Source organism: Natator depressus, chromosome 11 (genome assembly GCF_965152275.1).
Source record: "Natator depressus isolate rNatDep1 chromosome 11, rNatDep2.hap1, whole genome shotgun sequence".
Classification (NCBI taxonomy): Eukaryota; Metazoa; Chordata; order Testudines; family Cheloniidae; genus Natator; species Natator depressus.
Window position 1 is genome coordinate 53037303 of NC_134244.1, and position 22017 is coordinate 53059319.

At 40.2% G+C, this 22017-nt stretch overlaps 1 protein-coding gene across 2 annotated transcripts in view; it reads right to left on the reverse strand.

The window, feature by feature from the left end:
• Positions 1-22017, reverse strand: part of TMEFF2 (transmembrane protein with EGF like and two follistatin like domains 2) — a 175314-nt gene that overhangs the window by 118451 nt on the left and 34846 nt on the right. The gene's annotated exons all lie outside the window — the stretch shown is intronic.

The window sequence follows — 22017 nt, forward strand, 5'->3', positions numbered from 1 at the left end:
ATCAGGGGTAAAAGCTAAAGCCTGAGTTAGCACAACTCAGCTGCCAAGACAACCACTTTGTAGTGAGACCACAGGCTAGCTCCGCTTGAATGCCATTAGTCCTTCAGTGCCTTCCAACAATTGCCCTCCCACGTGCTCAGAAAGGACAGACAAGTTCTCCCACAATTCACTGGGAAAGAATTCATACAGCTGATCTGTTTACTGCAGTGCAAAGGACCATGGGATGTGCCTCTAGAAGTCTTAGTGCCACACATGAGTAAATGCAGTACCAGTGTAGAGCAAACAAAGCAACGTGCAGGATTACTTTGCTCTCATTCGAACTAAGCTAACTTGAGAGAAGTAACTTGGGTTAACTTTGCAATGAAGAAAGACACCAAGAGGCCAAGGCTGAAAACATGACTCTCAAAGAATAAATGTACAGAAAACTAAAACACACAACTTAACTGACTTGCAAAAAATCACAAAGCAAGTGTCTGGCAGGAAGCTCTGGTTGAAATTTTGATTAAAAATGGCCTGGGGGGGGGGCAAAAATGGAATTATGAATGGGAAATATCTAAAACATGTAATTTAAAACAGTTTTTGGTTAAATAAAAAAATATGGGTTTTTTAGTTGCTAAAACCTAAATGTTTTAGAACACTTTGAGAGTGCAGTTACCAAAAATTGAAATTTTGTTTTTTGACCCCCCCCACCAATCTATTAAAATGTGCTCATTCTCTTTTGTGTCTGTTCAAATACAGAAGGCACAATCTGATATGTAGATGGAGTCTTATATTTTTATGAAATTGTAAATATATGGGACTCAGTTCTTCCCTTTATCCTTGGCTGGTACACTGGTGTTAGTAGAAGCTGCACCTCAATATCTATAGGCAAATCAGCCAATGAAGATGAAAAATGATTTCACCTCTTAAGATATAATTATACTAGAAAAGGGCAGGAACTTAACAATTCAATCAAGATTCTGAATAGCCTAAAGCTAAGGGATGTTTGAATGTTGGACCATTATAAAGGAAAGACCCAGCGGCAACATTTCATTCTAGATCTAGGTTCAGAATCCACACGCTTCCCCATGTGCCTGAATATTCAAGCATATCAGATACGGGCTTTTGGTTTGGGCTTATCTCAACATTATACTAGTTTTGTACTTTGAGATTAAATGCAACTCAGGGCTATGCAGTTGGGGTCTCCACATTTCAATCAAGGAACATTTAGCTCCAAGACCTTAGCTCCAGACCAAGATCAGAGTGTGACAGATATGGCAATTACCTGCAATATCCTTGAAATAACTTACTGTATTATGTTAATGTATTGTAGGTTGGAATTGTATGTAATCTCTCTAGGGTAAAGAGGTGATGGACACTGCGTGGCGATGCAGTGTCTTTAGGGTATATTGTTTTAAATGAATAGTTTATATATGATTGTGTTCTATTCCACAGCTCCTCCAGGAACTAAAAACAGCGGATGGTGATCAAGTCAAATCAGCCAGGTTGTAACCCCCACCACTCCAGGTGTAACCACCTCCTGGGGAGGCTTGCATATTCTAGGACTCTCCAGAGGCCAACAGACAAAGAAAGAACTGTTAGATAAATACCCTGAGATTAAACTGAGTCAGAGCATCCTTTCTGATCCAACAAATGGACAAAACCTTCTGTCCAAGAGGGAGGGGGCAATCCTTGTAGAGGGGTTGGGAGGATTTGACCTGCTAGAGTCCCATAAGATTGAGAGCTGACCTCTGATAAGCTTTTAGCATGCAAACAGGAACTTTTAAAAATGTTTTCTCTCTAATGCTTTTATCTTCAGAATAAATGTACTTGCTCAGAAGGAGCTGCGTGGTAACGTAACTGTGGGCAATACACCGGTCACTGCCTTCAGAGAGGAAGCAAAACACAGGTGCTGGCCTGTTTAGGCAGTCTGCTTGCAGGGGATATCACAGTGTAATCCAGGGAACTGTTCAGTCTTTAAACCACAGTCAGGAGGGAGTGAGACATGGGTTTCTGCCCAAGAGAGATGATGACTGGAAGCCTAAAGTGGGTGCCCTTAGTAGACCATGAAGGGGACACAGATGTCATCCTATACACAAACTGTAAGATTGCCTGAAGTGTGGCTCAGATTTAGTCTTCTTTAGCATTCACTTGCCCTTCTCAGAACTGCAGATCTAGCAGCAGGATACTAAACAATGTCAGCAGGTTAATGTGCCAGCTTTTTTCCCCCCGTGAAAGAATTATAGTCTAGCTGAATGCTGTTTGACTGAACCATCGGGAGAATAAAGAAGAGCACACAATAATAGAAGAAATTACAGTATCAATGCAAGAACTACCTTCACATCTAGACTGAAAATAGGGAAGAAAAAAACCTAATAAATGCCTCTTGCCTGTTTCTGACAACACTGCTATCTGAGCTTTCTAGGAACTACAGATTGTTTTGCTCATAATCTCATCTGAAAAGACAATGGTTTTATTTTATTTTAATTTTGGCATGACAGCAAATGATCCATACACTTCAGTGATTTTGGCAGCACAGTTTTAATCCTCCAAGTAAACAATTTTTTTTTTAATCACTTGACATATCCTTTAGAAATTCTCCTTGCTGGAACTCATTTCATTCTCACATGCCCAAACTCCACTTCAGTCATATTAAAGGGTGAAATGTTAGTGCATGCAATATATACACTTACATGTAAAACGAGAAGAATACGCCAAAAAGTCTATACCGCTTCCATATGAGCCAAGGGAGGGGAAGAGAAGATCTGCCTGTCCCCAGCCAGAGAGTCCATCCTTCAGGCAAAGAGTCATCTTATGGAACAGGGACCAAGTCCCAAACACACGTCTTGTCTCAGGAATAATGAAACAGCCTTCCCAAGTGCACAACTGATCAGAGCCCCACTTGGCATTCTGACTTCTCCCTTATCTTTTGCCCCTTTTATCCAGCACATTTCCAAATCCTGTCACTTCTTCCACCAGAATACGAGGATCCATTCATCTCATTCAGCATTTCAGCATTTTCCACTGATTACTGCACCTTACTCCTTGCTGGCCTCCCAATCAAACACATTCACTCTGCCCCACCCCCAAATACAGAGTGCGGCCACAAAAATTACCTTCCTTGGCCACTGTTTAGACCATGTCATGCTCTTTGAATCTCTCCACTTGCTCTTCCTCTACTATCATATCAAAATCACGATTTTTGTCACAACCTATTATGCACTTTAATAATTCTGCCTCTCCTACTGATCTGCCCTTGTCTCATTTTGCTGTCATGCCCTCCTCTCTACCAATGATGCCAACCTTATCCACCCCTTTGTCCAATTCTAACCTAAATGTCTCCACCCCTTCTTCCACATCACCCATATGCAAGAAACCCCCTTCCTAATCTCATCCGTAAGGCCACTCCTCTCTCCTCACTCATGTCCCTCCTGAAGAACTTCTGATGTGCTGCCTATGGGAAATCCATTTGATTTATACTGACATGAGAGGGGGGAAAAAAGGAACAAATTAACCCTATTTGACTATGGTAACCCTATTTGGCCTAGTATCTCTCTGAAAACTCTACCTTTACATTCCTTCCCCACTGCTAATTCTTATCTGGTTCTCTGTCTTTAGAATGTGAGCTCCTTAGTGAGGAACTGTCTCTTCTTTCCTGATCAGAAAGTACCAACTACATTATGGGTGTTACCATAAAAATAACTGAATAATCCTGTAACATACTCATCTGACTGGATCTATAAACTTGGATCAGATGCACAGTCAGGAAGGGGTCTTCTTTAACTCTGGAGAGGGTAATAATATAGTCACATAGAAATTGCCTTGCTGGGTCAGACCAGTGGTCCATCTAGTCTGTTTCCAACAGTGGCCAGCACCAGCTGCTTCTGAGGAAAAACACATTAATTAGACAGTTGTGGGATAACCTGCCCCCACGGAATGTTTCCTCCTACCACGTCTCCCCCCCCCCATATAATCAGAGTTTCCCTGAAGTTTCAACTAAGGTTGTAGTCAGTTTATACGATAGTTATTCATTTTTGTTACTGCTTAGAGAAAAAGTTAGAGGGTCATTTCATACACAAATATTATACATATGGTAGATTTGTTGTTCATGGGGTGAGAATGAAGTAAGTTTAAAAAAATTGTGTTTAGAAAACTAAGATGAAAAACTTTGGCCTACTTTGTCAGGGTTCAGAATCAGATCTAGAGATCAACAATAGTATTGCTCACAAACCATAGAGATGTAAGCCGTACTAATTTCATGCTCCTTTAATCCGCTTTCATCAACTATTGTGGATTTTATAAAAGCACTCAAAAATTAAATGTTACTATTTAATAAAGGTATTGACTGATTTCAAAAGGGTTAGCCTGCTGCACTGCTGAAGACATTAGTGACATAGCAAATAATCCAGTGTATGAGCTCCACAACACTATGTGATTTCCATTCTATCAACATAAATATTATTGGATGAAAGTGATCCTAGTCTCTTAATAAAGGGAGAGAGACAAGCTTGGCCTGGATGTTGATCTACTTCCATTGAGGTTATAAATAAATTGATTCACATTCAAAAAGACAAGCCAGTTTTGTATATATCTGGATATTACATTTATTACTATATATTGTATTTATATGAATAAATAAAATCATCATCATCATCCAGAGTGGACAAGGCCGTTGATTTAAGTGTAAGCAGAAATGCAAAGCAACTGAGCCCTATTAAATAGCACTATGAGCAATATTGCTTTTACCAGACTTGTAATCAATTTTCAATATGCATTTTCTTCATTTCTATGATCATTGTTATCAAGAATAATTGCACCAGGAGTACTATTTCATCATATTAACTTAAAACTGTAATAACCTTTAGTGCAGATTTTTAATATGAGTTGATATGTATATAAAGAGCATTGCATTATTAAAAATCTAATACTTAGCACAAATGAAAACATATAGTCTATAGCTCGATGCTGCCACTAGCATGACATATAGTTACAAACTGCATTAATGGAGCACAATCTCACTGCCATAATGGTCATTAAACATTGTCAGTTTGTTCACTGAAAAAAAGTCAACAAAATCCAGAAGTGTCTTTTACGAACAGCAGCAATCAAACCCATTGAAGCGCTCATTCCACACTGCTTATCTAGCATTGTACCTATCAGGAAGCATTAAAGGCTATTCCTGCCACTGTACAAGTCAGATCCCTTTCCCCTCATGGCTGATGAAGGCAAGGGAATAGTATGGCTGACTCCAAATTTGTGGATGCACCCGACTGATTTTGCTATCTGCTGCCTGGTTTTAAGTTTTCCCTCTCTGGGCAAGGTCATTGAGAAGGTCACCTCTTACAGTAGAAAACTTTTGTCAATATCCTGGAACCTTCTCAGTCAGGTTTCAGACTTGGCTATGGATCAGGGACAGCCGTAATCACGTTGGGGGGATGCCTTCTTCATAGCTACAGACAACAACACAACATGCATCGTGATTCTATTGGAACTACCAGCTGTCTTCTACAGAGTCATCCAGGAAGTGCTGTTAACCTATCTGTGCGAAATAACAGGGCGTTGTGGAACTGTACTCAGCTCGTTCCTCTCAGACAAGATTTAGAGGGTCATACAGGACAGCTGCTCCTCCTGACTGAGAGCCCTCACTTGGGAAATCCCACAGAACTTAGTATTTTCCCTTCTCCTTTTCAATTTCTACATTCAGCCAATAGCCTTTATTGAAAAGTTCAAGATTTCTTTAAGTTTTTTGGACCTTCCTCCAAGTTAGTTAAAAAACACCTGCAGAAACATTATTTTTTTTACTAAATTATCTCTTCAGTAATTTATATGGAATTTTATTGATTTCATTAAATTCCACAGAATTTTTCCATAAGGAATCAGGTATCATGGGATAAAGTCCTAAGGATATGCAAACGACATACTTGCATATACATCTCATTTTTTATCTGAAGTTGGCAGCGCAGATACCCAATCATTTCAATGTCTAGAAGAAATAAGAACCTGGACAAAAAATTGCTGGCTCCCTACCTAACTCAAGTAAAATAGGAAGAGTCATGTGGGTAGGGCATTGCTAAGATCCAACAGAACCTACAGCAGTCAAATGCTTGGTCAACGATTGTCAAAGAAGTGCACTGTTTGGGATTCACACTCTCTTCAACCGTACACCGGAATGTTCAGGCTGTGGTAGTGGACAGAAATGTCCTTTTCCTTCTCCAGATGGCAAAAGGATTGTGCTCATGCCTCACAGATAAAGACCCGGCCCCAGGGATCCATGACTTGTTACTATGACGATTGACTACTGCAGTCCTCTCTACTTTGGGCTGACATTGAAGCCTCAACTGGTTCTAAATGCAGCAGCCTATCTTATGCCTGGACTATACAGAGGAGAACAAATTACACTAATGCTCTCCACACCATACTTGTTCCCAAACCAGTTCTGGATCTAATTTCAAATCCCACCCTTATCTCCAAAGTCCACAGTGGGCTAGGACCTGACTATCTGAAATACTGTGTCTTACTGTAAAATCCCTCACCACCCCCAGAATACTTGGGGGAGTAGTTACTTGAGCGGACAGACAAGTGTTTTAATACTTTTAACTCAAATTACTGTTAGAATTAGAAGTATGTTTGATTCAATAGTTTCAAGAGTTCAGAATAAAGTGGGTTTGGTGCTTTCACTTTAACTCCAATGGACTAAAGTTCATGGGGGCGAGGGGGAGGGAACAATCACACCGTTTGCAACCTTAAAAAGATAAAAGATTTGACAGATATTGTATGTATTATATATACATACAGTCTATTGTATTTCTGTATTAAAAAAGACACCTTGAATAGTTCTAAAGTATGTCTACAGGAATAAAAAAATAAAGAACATTCTTTTGAAGTGTCTTTCATAAACTGAAAAGCAGGAGGCTGACAAAAGCCCCACATGTCTTTGTTCAAAGTATAATGTATAACTCAGATCTAAACAAGTATTACTTGATGGTTGGGTTGGAACTATGTAAGGCCAACCTTCTCTATATTGTCTGGAGACCCATTGTTCATAACCTCAGGCTACTACCAGCACCGTGATGCTTGTAACAAACGGAGCTGTATGCATATCAGTAGTGAATGAACTGAATGAATAAAAGTTACATCCCAAAGTGTGATGTTCCTTGTGATCTATTAAAAGTCTGCAAACCCTTTAAACTAGAGTCTGATCATAATCTCCATGGCACCAAAGTTATCAAGAGAAATGATGATGTTTCCATTCATACAGTTTTCTGCCATGTAAAATTTTTCTTCAAATGTTTATTATATAAGTGCTCCACTAAAATGGCAGCACTTAGGCGACATCTCATGTACTGGGCTTATGCATGATACATGCCTTTTATTACTGTCTCTTTTAGGTTCCATTTCTCTTTCTTCTTCATTGTTTCTATACTCTCTCTCATAGAAAGTATTTTTAGTGGTACTGATAAACAGCTACTTCATTACTAGTATAATGTTGGGACAACTGCCTTGTATCAACGAACTAATACTTCAAGAAATTTCAGAAAATGTACAAGTATTGTTTCAAGATGAAGATTCAAAGCAATTAGAACAGCTGCATTTAGGGCCAGATTCACCAACAAGAAGACTTTAGTGGGCATAGGAATGAGTCCTTAAATCAGCGTTTCCATAAACTAGTCTTGAAAAACGTAATGGCCATGGTTTCCAGGCCTTTGTGTAGGTTTTCATTCTTTGTAGTTACCTTGGGTGAACCTAGTACAAAGCATGTTAATTTTATTAGATTTTCAGAGGTGTGAGAAGAGAGAGGAAAGAGGAGGAGGGACTTGAAAGCAAAATGTACAGCACAGTGCTGCCAAGCTTAAGCATTCAAACGTCATGAATTAGTACTCAAAAAATCATGAGATTTGCTTTAAAATCTTGAGGTTTTAAAAAAAAAGATCAAATGTATTATTTGCTTTCAGACTACTCTTGTACCTCAGTTTACCCCTCTGTAAAACAGGGATGAGGATAATGGCCTCCTTTGTAGAGTGCTTTGAGATCTATTGATGAAAAGCACCATAGAAGAGCTATCTTTACTGGGTCACATTTTCAAGCTTCTCTCAAGCAACCTGGACGGCTAGAAAATTCCTTATAAGATGAAAGCTGAGATCCTCCCCTTATCACATGCCTCCAGGAGTGGTTCTTTAAGAAAAATCCCAAATATCACAAGACTCATGATAAAAAGAAAGAGAACTGGAAACAGTGAACTTACTGCTACATATTTAATGTAAACCAGTGTTCCCAAAGCAGCTAAGTCTTTACAGCTTTGCCAATATTATATACCTAGGGCTTACACCACCCCCATTTAAATCAGCAGCAGTCCTTCCAATGATCTCTGAATTGGGCCCCAAAGGGATACTGGGAACAATACCTAATTCATGCAGGAGAAAGCCATTTCTGTTCCTATCAAGGTTTATTCAGCACCCCCGAGGGGAAGTGATTGATTATTCCCAAGTAGTTAGACTTTCCTGACATGGCAGACCCAGAAGTAAGCCTGAAGCCAGACCAGACCGATCAAACCAAATTGAAGAAAGCAACATCTGACCTGATTCTGGTATAAATCAAGAGTAGACACAATCAGTCCTAAGGGGGAGTAAGCGTTGAAGGATTTCAAACACCACAATCATTTGCCTTTTTGGTATCCTGTTAGAAAGGCTTCCAAACTGATGCTTACTTGAACACAATCTTTAAAAATAATGTGTCTAAACTGAATAAAGCAGTAAGACATCAAATAAAGATTTCTCAGTGTAATTTAACATTTACAAGTAATTAGTTACCCAATTTAAGCCCATGAGTTGGTATATTTACCTGATTATATTCCAACATATCCCTAGTTAGTCATATTTACACCTGTCTAGTTGTCTGTATCATACCATAGGTACTACAAAAGTGCTGATTTGCTATTTATGCCAACATACACAAGGCATATTTGTGCAGCATTGCAAGTGCAATTTACCACGCTGATTTCTCCTTTGTTGAACTTGTGATGCGATCCATTCTTTTGATTTTTTTCTCTCTCGCTCTTTTTTTTTTAAAAACTTTGCTCAGTAAACTTACAGGCATTGTTATAATCAAATAATTCAAAGCCCATGTCTTGTTAAAACTCTGGAAAATGGGGCTTTTATAAGTAGAACAAGCAGCCTTTTTTACAGTTATTTAAATCTTTTGCTTGGTGAACTTCAACTCTACATTTTCTTCTTTAATACACAGATTACTGTTTTGAGCAGCCATCAGATGGCATGTTTAGGAATGAACTGGGCATTGAGGGAGAACTAATACTAGCCGCCCACAAAAGAACTAGAGTCACCCGTGACTGGGGCCATATGCAGGGAGCAAAGGAACTCTCAGATTTTACTGTGGAAAAATAAACCAAAGCCCTGGCCATTCTGGGTAAGAACTCAGTGTCACTGTTCCTCCCAATGATGGGGATAATCCCAGTATCCCAGCCAAATTATAGAGCGGGTAATTACATTCTGTCTGCCTCCTTGTCCCCTGCTTCACACCATAGCTTTCTTCACACCCTGTCACCAGTTTTTTCCATTTTATCATGAGTCTTGTGATATTTGATGGCTTTGTGAAATCCCCAAATGCCGGAAGCTGGCTTTCATGAGGAGCTCAGATTTCATTTTGTTTAACATAAATTTCTAGCCTTCATGGTTGCAGAGAAAAGTTTGAAAATATGAAGCGAGTTTTATCCTAACGGCTCCGAAAGCAAAAAAGGCAAATACAAAGAACCCCAAATGTATTATTTTAAAACAATTGCTTGATTTGCGGGGGCCTGACTCCTGGTTTGTGAATGTTTGTGTTTGGCAACACCGTAAGTGGTTGTCTTACGAATTGGTCTCTGTGTTCTTAAACAGCCACATTTCACCACCTTGGTAGCTACATTTCAATTGTGGATGAAGCTCTCCACGTGAAGTTTGTAAGTCATCTTACATTTGTGAAGAGCTTCTAGTGTACTTTGGGATGAAGGGTGCTATTACCTCATATTTATCTAGCAACCATAAGACATTAGAACATTTAAAAATGCTTGGTTTTATTGGATTCAAACATGCACAGATTTCAAAAATAGATGCAGAAGACCTGGCTGCTAGCATTTTTTTTAATTAAAGAAAAAATACTTAGAAAGAATCTTAAACTGTAAGTAGGGTGTGTGGAATAACCAAAAAGAGACAGCCATTTATCGAAAGCCACTGAAGTAATTAGATCTTTGGACAACAAAGTGATGAAAGAGGACAAATGACGTTTTCTCATTCCCACACTATGAGCTTATTTTTCTGATTTGGTTTGCTTTTCAAGGACTGTATCACTTTTAAATACTGGGAAGGTAGGAAAAATGGAAAGATAGTTAAGGTGCTGGATTGGCCTGAGGAAGTCTGGTAGTTCTTACCTCTGTCACAAGTCTTCCAGCATGACCTTGGGCGTGTCAATTATTTATGTGTAAAATGGGGACAAGCGTTCAGGGACTGTCTTATGTGTACGTACAATGCCTGTGTTCTGGATTGGGACCTCTCAGCATTATGATAATAGAAACTGTAATCAATAACTATGGGCCAAATTATTCCCACATGGGGGGCTCAGAAATCCACTGACTTTCTGTCTATCCATTCTCTCAGGCAAAGGGGGTTCTCCACAAAACTCTTGTTCTTTGGCTATCCACTGACAGCCAAGCCTATCCCCACAGAGGCCTTGTGCCTCACTAGGTCTCCTTGACTGCTCCTGGATTTGTCATGCTCACATGACGCCCCGTCTGCCTCTGTTGCCCAAACTCCCTCAGGTGGAGTAGGTTCACCCAGCAGTAGGGGAACTGGCTTAACCTGTCCTGCAATCCTTGGTTTGATTGTGTGTGTGTGTGTGGGGGAAATGCCACAGAGATGTCTCTGTAGATAAAAGAGAGAGCAAGCCACACAGCCAACCCTCCCTCTCGTGTAGCCTCGATAATCTGAATCCCCTGCATTTTGCCCCTCCAATTGCAAAAGCAGAATGAAGCCTTTGGCCCTATCCAGGAAGCTGAAGAGTAAAAGTATTCATCAGTGCAAGCATTTTGGGTCAGGAAGGAGAGGAAAACGCTGAGGGTGAACTGGTCCCAGTGAAGGCAACGGGAGTTTTGCTATTGACTTTAATGAGGCAGGGATTTCATCCTGGGAAGTAAGATTAGTCCCTGAAAATAGCAGACATCCCTGGGTGCTGAAGAGATCTTCAAATAATATTTATCTAATCTAAGAAATGACCATATTGGTTTGCTACATAGCGTATCAGCTTAGAAAATTATCATGAAAATGTACCATTGCAGACACAAAGTCTAGTCACCACCTTGCTATGTCAGTGAAATAACATTCTGTATATACACACACAGACCTACACATTTCTCTATGTGTATACATTACAATAAATAGAGAGAACTATACATGTGGGCATATACCCGTATATCATATTTCATCATAAAGACGAATGTCAGAGTTTGGCTTAGCAGCAGAGTAAATATCTAACTCAATACATTTTTCATGAGACCTCTGTGAATAGGGTGTAATTACATTTTTTGATGTTGCATTTTGCGAGCTTGCCAGATAATGCCAGAAGCAGAGCTTCAAGTTGACTTCAATTCTTACTCCCAGCAGTGTCTTGCAGTGACAGTTTGGATACAAATGGTGTGTATCAGATCATTAGTACTAAGGAAACCTGTCTCCCCACTCTGCTTTTGAATCTCAGCCTGATGAATATGAGCTTGCCATTCCTACATTCAGCTTGACCAATACATCAGGAAGCTAAGTCTAAATAATGGCATCTAGATTACCTCTAACCATTTCTAAGGTGTACACAATTAGCAGAAACCAAAAAATTACACAACATGCCACCAAGAGATAATTTTCTAAAGGCATACAGAAAGTCATTGATTGACTAACAAGACAGCAAATTAGACAGGGTCCATTAAAGAGCATAAGCACTCAACCAGCCACCTGCTATCAGTGGGATTTCTCAGTGTTACACGTGGGTAGGATTTCTTGTGTGTGTGTTGCAATTCCTTCGAAAAGGCCCAATCAATACAGGATTTGAGCAGAGAAAAGTTTGGGATGTGCACAATGGTGAGTGTTTCCCACCCCTCCAAAGTTCCTGTGCATGAAGTAGGAATGAGAAGAAGTTCTGACACAGATGGTTACTGAACACTTCTAAATGCTAAACTCGTGGCATTTGGGCATTTACAGGGGATGACCTGTAAAGAGGTGACTGTAATTAGTGTCAGAATTTAGGCACCAGTGCAGCTTTTGTAACACGAGCTGCCTGATTTGTTACTAAAATAAAATCTTGTCATTTTTTTTAAACCCTCAAAAGAAAGTGCCTGGATGTAACGTAGCCCTCCCAGAGTAATGGCTGTTCCTTGTCCACACTTTATGCTGCTGCCAAAGTGATCTAGCTACTTTGCTATTCTGACCACATCAAGTGATAGGCTGCCTCTCTTTTGCCACAGAAAGGTGGACACCAAGATTTTCCAGAAGCAAACAGTGATTTGGGGGCTCTCAGGTTTTCAGTGCCCAACTTGAAATGCCTTAAAAGGAGCCTAGATTTCAGAAAGTGCTGAGCACCTACTGTCAAAATATCAAGTCTCTTTAAGGGGACTCAAATTAGGCTCCCAAAAACTTAGGCATACAAAGTAGCCACGTCACTTTTGAAAATCTCAGCCTAAGTTTCTCCTTCAAGGCACTTCATAACAAGGCTCTCTAATACACCTCTGCCTTCAACCCCTCTGATCTGCCAACTGTCACTCCTTTCTCTTTGTCCCAAATTCTGACCTTCTTCTGTGCCACCCACTCACCCAGAGCAGCCTCTGAAAGCATGTATATAAAGACCTCTAATTCTGCCTCTTCAGAAAACCACCTCATCACCAACTATGACGACTCATCACTCACTGTTTTTGTGTGGTATCATACTAAGTATTCTGTATCGTACTAGCTTGAGCATTTCAGGCACCTATAACTGGTTTGGCACAGCTATCCAACTGTCCAGCATGGTTTAACCCTACACCCAGATATAAATAAAATAATGACTCTTTTCAGCTATTAAACTTGCACTCAAGAAACAGTATTTTTGCCTCAATTTTATCATTATTAGAAGAGCTTTATCTGAGTTGTAGTTGTTCTCCCAAGTGAAAAGATAGCAAAAACCAGACACAATTTCTCCTGCTACTCTGACATTTATACATTTCTTCTGTTCATCTTCTATTCTGTGTTCCAAATTCACCTTTGGGCATAATCTGGCACCACTTTGTCCACTGATTTTTTTTTTAACTTTTTCTTCTGCATTTCTATTTTGGAATTACTAAATTTTTTGTATAACAAAGACAATCCAGCCCCCTGAAGAGATTTCTCCTGCCTTGATTTAAATGAATAACAGACAAATACAAAATGTAGCCTTGACATTCACGAGTTAAAAAGATTTAACCTATGCTAATGAAATCAGAAAAATTCCTCAGTAAAAGTTCTAATGATAATACTGTGTATTTAGTTTCAAGATACTCTAAACTTTAGAATACGATAACATGGCACTTTAATTATAGATTCTCTCTTTATATATTTCCTTCATGGTGCAAATCACCTTTAATTAGAGAGCAGGTTTTGGAGAAGTTTCAGCGTCAGTATTTATTGCAAATTTTTGAATGCACCAGGAGCTTACCAGCTAAGATATGTTGATTTTTCTAATGGGGAAATGAAGTCTGAAGGCTTTCGGGAAGATGCTACTATGATAATGGGTCTGTTTAAAAAAGCATTAGGAGAACCTTGATTATAGGTTGCTCAGTAGCTTCTGACTTCCAAAGAACCAGTTTGTTCCATAATTAATTTGTTGCAAGAGCTCATAGGAAGCTCATTTCCATACATTTAGCCAATAAGCAGTCACCCTACTAACAAAGATAAAAGGCCAGTTTCTAATTTGAAAAATGGACTAGTGAGTTTACAGGAACTAGACAGTGTCTTCTCTGAAATGCAAGCACAGAGGCAGACTTTCCATTGGAAGGTGCTTTTATTATTATGTAGTGCTTATTTAGAAAGAGGTTAGGGGAAGGGGAACAATAATAGGCAATTAATATACAAATCAACTTGATTCACTGAAAGCAGCATGGCAAAGGTGAATCTTTAAAATAAACAAATGTGGACAGGGTGCAGGTCTTGGTAATGAACTGAGAGAGGTTTGTACCCTACACAAGGGATCACATGGAAGAACGGGTTTTCAGAGGCGACTGTGTCAAGAAGTTGACAGGGGGCAGGCAAGACTGGGGAGACTGGTGGAGCCGAGGGGGCATGGGCAACACAAACTGGTCAAGGGAGGATAAAAGTAGGCAGCAGGAAGAGTTATATGAGGCTTTGAAGGTGGCATTTCCCAATAAGGATGTGTCTTATCCAAGTGTCTGTGCTGCTCTCAGCAGATATTGTCTCTTTCTCTCTGTTTGTACAATATCCAGCACGAGGACTGGGGCCTTTGAGCCTACCATATTATAAATGTTTAATAATAATACAGGAGCTATCCCACTGGTGTAAAAAGCCTATTGGCTTAATAGGATTCCAGCCCTATTAATCAGTGTGTTTTTCCCCTTGACACAATTTGATAAGAGTTCCATTGATCCCTTGCATAGCTCTAATTAAAGAGTGACACAATATTCTCGTCATTTCTTATTCCCACAAGGAGACTGGGATAACCTTAATGCATTTCTGGTCCTTCCTGGACAGATAAGGCCCTCTGTACCATCTTCTCCCCCCACCTGCACCCAGTTATACATTTCTTCCTTACATGGGGAATAATAATGGTGGTGGGCTTAACTCATTTCTTGGAGTGAGAAAAATCACTATCTTCTATGTTTATAATTCAGCTACATGGCAGAATGGTGTCTTCAAAACACTGTTTTCTAACACAGACAATTGTTTTCTCATCCACACTGGCAATAAATACTGTATTCCAACATAGATGCCCCTGACAGGAGCAGAGAACTAAGGTCTTCATGTCGCATGGATGGGACCAGTGGGTATTTATCACAGTTTGGTGCACTAACCCCAGTGGTAGATCTCTAGTTCCACCCCAGTAAAAAAATAAAAACTCAAAACCAATATAAATGTGTCAGTTTCTACGATTTCCAAAGCAGATTGTCAGCCTATTCCTCTGAGCCAGATTCTGATCTTTCACCCCACTGTTTGTATGTGGCATAACTCCATTGAAGCAAAGATCCACACTAAGTAGTTCAGACTACTTCCCAATGCCTTTTAACAGCAGAAATATGTCTGCCATAACAGACAATTACGGATAAAAATAAATGCAAAATTAGCATCAGTGCCATTATTACAAATATAATACCTTGAACAGAATTTGTTAGTCTCTAAGGTGCCACAAGTACTCCTTTTCTTTTTGCGGATACAGACTAACACGGCTGCTACTCTGAAACTTGAACAGAGTAGATATGCTCAGTATTTGTATTGCCTTATAATTCCAATATAGTCTGTTAAGTATGATTAAAGTTTACTTTCATTACTGTGTACATTGTGGGACCGATTCTCGCTGCTTTACACCTCAAGTAGTTGTTTACACCAGTGCAAAATCAGTATGTGTGGGTGTAAAACGCTACCAAACAGAATGGTAACATTTTACACCTATGTTGCTCTCACTTGCCACAGGAATATGACCCTGACCCTGAGGCTGATTATGCATGAGTGTTCCTGCTCAAAGAGTCCCACTGACTTTTGCCTGCATGTTATCAATTGCAGGATTGGGCCCTAAATGGACTCCTGCAGGTAAAAGACAGTGGAGAAGCAGGCCCAAAATGTATGTTTGTTACATAGCAGCATAAGGAGTATGCCATGTTTAAGGCAGCATCATGTTATCCAATATATTAAGCATAAATAAGCTAGTTCATATATTGAATCACAGAAAATTAGATGCTAGTAAAGACAGCTATTTCTCAACCACCCAATACAATAGACAAAATCCTGACTGCAGATTTCTAATCTGATTTGCACCACAGAAATTTAATTGCAGAGAGAATCTGGCTATGTACTACAGATTTACTTCCTTGAAAACAAGAGAGTTTGAATATACATTTCAATGTGTTAAATCTAGACTCCATTTTTACTGATTTTGGAAACAAATGGTGCTGTAAACACAAATAGTACTCAGCTCAGCATGGTCTAAGTGAACTAAATGTTCTAACTTGCTGCTTGCATTTTCTCTTTTTATGACAACAAAACAGAAATCAACTAATCAAAGCCAGTATTTTATGATGCAGCCATTGCAATCCACATTTAATTGGATTAACTATCATTACAATAAAATGATTCCCAGAAATCATAAGAGGTTAAATACAAGTAGTTTTCTTTTAAAGCTATGACCATAAAATAAAGGTGTTAAAGGCAAGGGACACTTCAGAGGTTAATTTTAAAAGCCTCCCTCTCCAATTCTCATTGAACTGGCTTTACATCGCCTCCCAATTTTTTGTATGTTTGACAGCACCATTGTCTTGTATTTAGTTGTGTCAGAACTGATTAACCAAGAATAGAAACATACACTGGGCTCATGGGTGTAGTTTGTTAGTATTAATCAGTTCACTATATTGACAAGAATAAAAACCGGGGCCTAGATTTTCAAATGAAAAGTAATTTTAGTGGCCCAACTTTAATGCTTAAAGAAGCCTGGTTTTCAGAGTGCTCAGCAGCACTGTTCTGAAAAATCAGGTCCCTTCAAGATAACTTTCTGTGCCCAGCTTAAAGTATTTATCATACTCTGGCACTGATCACCATATTCATAATGCATACGGGCCCAATCTTGCCCTATTGATGTCAGTGAGATTTCTGGCATAAATTTCAATGGAAGCAGGATTGGGCTTTTAGAGAGGCTAATTCATAGCAACAGAAGCCATGGTCCAAATCTGACTCTCACTAGGCCATCTCCTCAGCTGAGGTACATCAGCATAGTTCTGTGGACTTCAGTTGACATCAGCTGAGGATGTGGTGCATTATATTTAAGAAAGGGTCTCTCCCTCATGCTGCAAATTATTTTACAGCTTCAGGACTCATCTATGTTTTCTGCTTATGTTCTGTGATGAAACCAAATGTCATGTTAGTAAGGAATCAAACAAAAAAGGGGGCAGGGTGTGACCCATGGGGACATCTCACCCTAGATAAATGGAATAAATTTGCTGGAAATACAGGGCTGTCATCCAAGACCTTTCATTCTCAAAATAAAATTACATGACACATTTGCAGGAGATCTCACATAGCTCTATCTCACACCAGTCACAATTTCACATTTACTATGTGCCATAAAAAATAGCACATTTGAGTCATATGAGCATGTCATGTCGCATAAGTGTAACGATGAGCTGAAAGTGATATTTACCCACCATACGTAAGAATAATGTCCTACCTCCCTTCCCCCCACTCCTCTTCGCTTCTCATGAACAAGAGTATCGACTAGAGGTTATCGAGGGTGAGCAATTTGCAGATTAATTTTGAAGGGAAAACAAGCAAAACGGCAGCTATTAAGCACAGAAGTTACATAGTTAGCTTTGAGAGGCTTTGAATGAAATGCTACCTTTTTTCAAAATATTACACAAGCTCAAAATGTTCATCTGACTTCAAGTTTAGGTTTTGGGCCCCTTCTCCTAAACAAATCCTGCTTTTTTCAAGCTTTCAAGAGTCTCTCTCTCTCTCTCTCTCTCTCAGCAGTCTTTAATACATATGCCTCTGAACTTCTCTCAGCTTCTTCCAGCTTCCCATTTTCCTTAATGAATATAGAGCAGGTGTTTGGAATCTCAATGCACTTAAAAACTAATTATTTTGCAGAGCATTTAATGCTCATGAAAGGTGCTTGACTGAAAACTGTGGGGCCTGAAGCCCACTGTTTATCCACCGAACAGACAGCGCGAGAAGATTTGCCTATGCTGCCCAGCCCTGCCAGTTTCCTTCCCTGTCTTGAGGCCTGCACCAGTGGTCACTGAAGACAATGGGAGTCTTTCCATTAATATCACTGGACATTAGATCGGCCCTTGGAGAGACCACCTCTAGGGGAAAGAGAAATTTGGTCCCTGTGGCTGTTCAGTGCCAGTTAATGTGAGCTTTGGTGGTTTTGTGATGTGACACCTTTCCATGAAGAATGGTGGTGCTGTATACAGTCATCTCATATCAGATGGTGATAATGTTGACTCAGACTATGGCTCTATATCCCATTATAAAGAATCAGTTTTTTGATATGCACGTCACATCCAAGCATATAGGATTCAAACTAAGTAGGTATGTTTTAAAAAAAAAAATAGAAAGAAAAAGTTAAACAGAAAGAGGATGGAAAAAGGCTCATTTCCTTTTTGTACCTAAGGACATATGTGTTGTTATTGGATCTGTAACTGTAGTGCCCAAATATTAAAGATCTTCCTTACAGAAGCTGCATGGCCTGTCTCAATTTTGCTTACAAAGTGGATGTTGCTTGGAAATAGAGCATCTGACTTGGTGCCCATATGTTAGACAGACATTAAGTACTTTAATATTGCAGTTGTAATTACCTGCTTTTTCTTCTAATTTTGAAAAGATAACTCCTTGGAATAATTAGGCAGAGTATAACTAAGTTCTGTGAAATGTTGAAGTCACCGAACCACCTCTGTGCTCTAGTGGAAATTCCTGTTGATATTTTTTGACTAGTTTAAGTTAGTACATAGGTTTGGAAGCACTACAAGGGATCTATTAGTCTACAGGTTTCTGGAGCTGTGTGTCCTCTGGCAAAAACCAAGAGAGACCACTTGAAGGAATGTAATGGAATTGCCTATAGAACAAATAGTTACGTTTTGTAAGAAATATCCCTGACTTAAAATATGCAGAGGATTTAGTCCTTATTTCAAACCCATAAATAAAATAAGGCTTTTATAGTGCCTTTCATTCTGAAGGATACAAAAGTAGTTCATGAACAATGACCCCCACTCCTGCAATAAACTTACAGTGAACTTACGCAAAACTCATTAAAGAATCAGGAACAACACACAGATGGATCATCCATCCTTGACATGCAGCCATAGTCGCTATTTAGTAATCCACAAAAATACTACCAAAAAGAAGAGAAGATGACATCCAACTGAAGCTACCATTTAAAATGTCAAAGAATAACATCATAGTAGAATTCTAACTCTGACACTATTTATTTCACCAAGAAAATATCCTTAAATACCAAACAGACAAAAGTTTACCTGTTAGGAAGAGGTTGTTTCCAAACAGTCATATTTTAATTTATTCATCAATAGAAGCAGAAGACTCAAAGCTCAACCAGATCGAGTCCATGTTTTCCTCAGTTCTGGGATAGGATTAATCCAGTCCACTCCAGCCTCAGTTTGTAAATCACCAACTCAGGGCCTCTTTGGCATTATTTGAATGATTGCCACATATCAGGAAACTTTAATTCATTCCAGTTATTTAAATAATATTACATATATATAATCTTTCTTCCTCCTGTAAATGTTCTGTAGTGAGAACCAATTAATTTCATTTGCTACTTCCTGAGGTTTTATTTCTTCTCCATACGTTGGAATCCCTTTTGAATTCCTATCTCCGCATGACTACCAATGATTTTCTTGGCTTTTGAATCATCAGAGCCTTTTCCTGTGGACTGTAGAGTACTCTTGTGATTATCTGTGTTAATAATACATGTTTTCGTTGGCCAGGCCTAGAGTTCATCTCCAGAACAGAATTGCTTTCTACAGATTTAACTACTTCCCTCCCCGCACCTTGGCATCTGACTCACAAATGTTCTGTTTACACCCTTGATCATCTCCACCCTAATCACATACATGTAGTCCCAGGCTGTGCACTGACTTTGCTCATCTGTGCAGGGGCAGAGGGCTGAGCAAGAAGCCTCTTTCTCCCTGCCCCTACCCCACACCTTACCCACATGCAACACACAATAGCTTACCCTATGCAATGGGGAGCACAAATCTTTGCTCACTCCTGATCTCCTGGAGCCAAAGTAGTTTTGGCCTTGCTCTCTGACACTTCCACAGCAGACTGCACAGCAAGGTGGTCTCCTGGGACAGCATTCTGAGCCAGCCTAATGGCACCTGCCCCATGCACAGGGAGCAGCATGGAAGGATATTCCAGTTCAGTCAGGCACCATCCCTACTGTACTCATCCTGCATCAGTGCAGCTCTGCATTACCTCTGCTGAGGGCTTGTGACTAAGTGCCACAATCCAGTTCTTTACAGGTAAAGTAAGAAGCTAGTCTTCAAACATGCAAAGGTGTCAGTGCTTCAGAAAGGGCTACGCTGGAAGAGGTTTAGCCGTTTAAACAGCACTAAACAAGCAGCGCAATGCTATTTTCCCCTTCATTCCTAACCCACATTTTGAGGCTGGATGATGTGGGAGAGTGCAAGCTGGCCCTGAATACCTCTTCTTTAACATTTTTTGGAAGACATTATGGCCAACATTTCCCAGACCTTGTTACCTAGTTTTAGGCATCCAAGCCCATTTTAAAGCATCTAACTGAGCAGTCTGGTTTTCAGAGGTGCTGAGCTTCCGCAGATCCCACTGATTTATAAGAGCGGTTGGTGCTTAGCACTTCTGAAATTCGAACCACTTCCCTGAGTGCCAAAAACCAGGCACCCCAATTTGTGATCTCTGGGGCACACCTTCATCTAGATGAACTTTTCCTTATCAGACTAGACTTCTTCTAGGTATCTTAAAATGCTTAGCAAAATCAAGGGCCTAAAAACGCTATGGTGATTGGATAGACAGAGTAATCTAAGTGGTGGCAACGTATATAGCCACATTTCAAATAAATAAATAATACAAATACAGGAAGTTCTATACCCACAACAAAGTCAGCCATCTTACCCAACCAACCACACTGAGTCCTGAGGTGACGCAAGTGTTAAACCAGCTTTCCTGTACTCCCATTCAAATGAGCAGGATGGCAACCTCATTTCACTTGAGCAGGATTCTGCTTGTCTGAGGATTTAATCCTCCAAAGGAGGATAGTTTCTTACACTACTGTGGCCATGAAACCTATTACTGCTTCTGCACTGCGCACTAGCCGTGGGGAGAGGGAGAACCCACCTTCCTGCCCCAACTGTGGAGGGCCTATCGACAATTCAGCTAACTGTGCTGGGGTGTGCAAAGGGCTGCCTGCTGCACTAGTGGCCTGGATGAGGGGATAGTGTTCTGTCTCTATCCCAGACAGCTATGCAGCAGGAGAGCTCGTTTCCAACGCTGTAGTAAGATTTACTGCTCGCCAAGCTCCCTGCAGCGGTATCATAGAATCATAGAATATCAGGGTTGGAAGGGACCCCAGAAGGTCATCTAGTCCAACCCCCTGCTCGAAGCAGGACCAATTCCCAGTTAAATCATCCCAGCCAGGGCTTTGTCAAGCCTGACCTTAAAAACCTCTAAGGAAGGAGATTCTACCACCTCCTTAGGTAATGCATTCCAGTGTTTCACCACCCTCTTAGTGAAAAAGTTTTTCCTAATATCCAATCTAAACCTCCCCCATTGCAACTTGAGACCATTACTCCTCGTTCTGTCATCTGCTACCATTGAGAACAGTCTAGAGCCATCCTCTTTGGAACCCCCTTTCAGGTAGTTGAAAGCAGCTATCAAATCCCCCCTCATTCTTCTCTTCTGCAGACTAAACAATCCCAGCTCCCTCAGCCTCTCTTCATAAGTCATGTGCTCTAGACCCCTAATCATTTTTGTTGCCCTTCGCTGGACTCTCTCCAATTTATCCACATCCTTCTTGTAGTGTGGGGCCCAAAACTGGACACAGTACTCCAGATGAGGCCTCACCAGTGTCGAATAGAGGGGAACGATCACATCCCTCGATCTGCTCGCTATGCCCCTACTTATACATCCCAAAATGCCATTGGCCTTCTTGGCAACAAGGGCACACTGTTGACTCATATCCAGCTTCTCGTCCACTGTCACCCCTAGGTCCTTTTCCGCAGAACTGCTGCCTAGCCATTCGGTCCCTAGTCTGTAGCGGTGCATTGGATTCTTCCATCCTAAG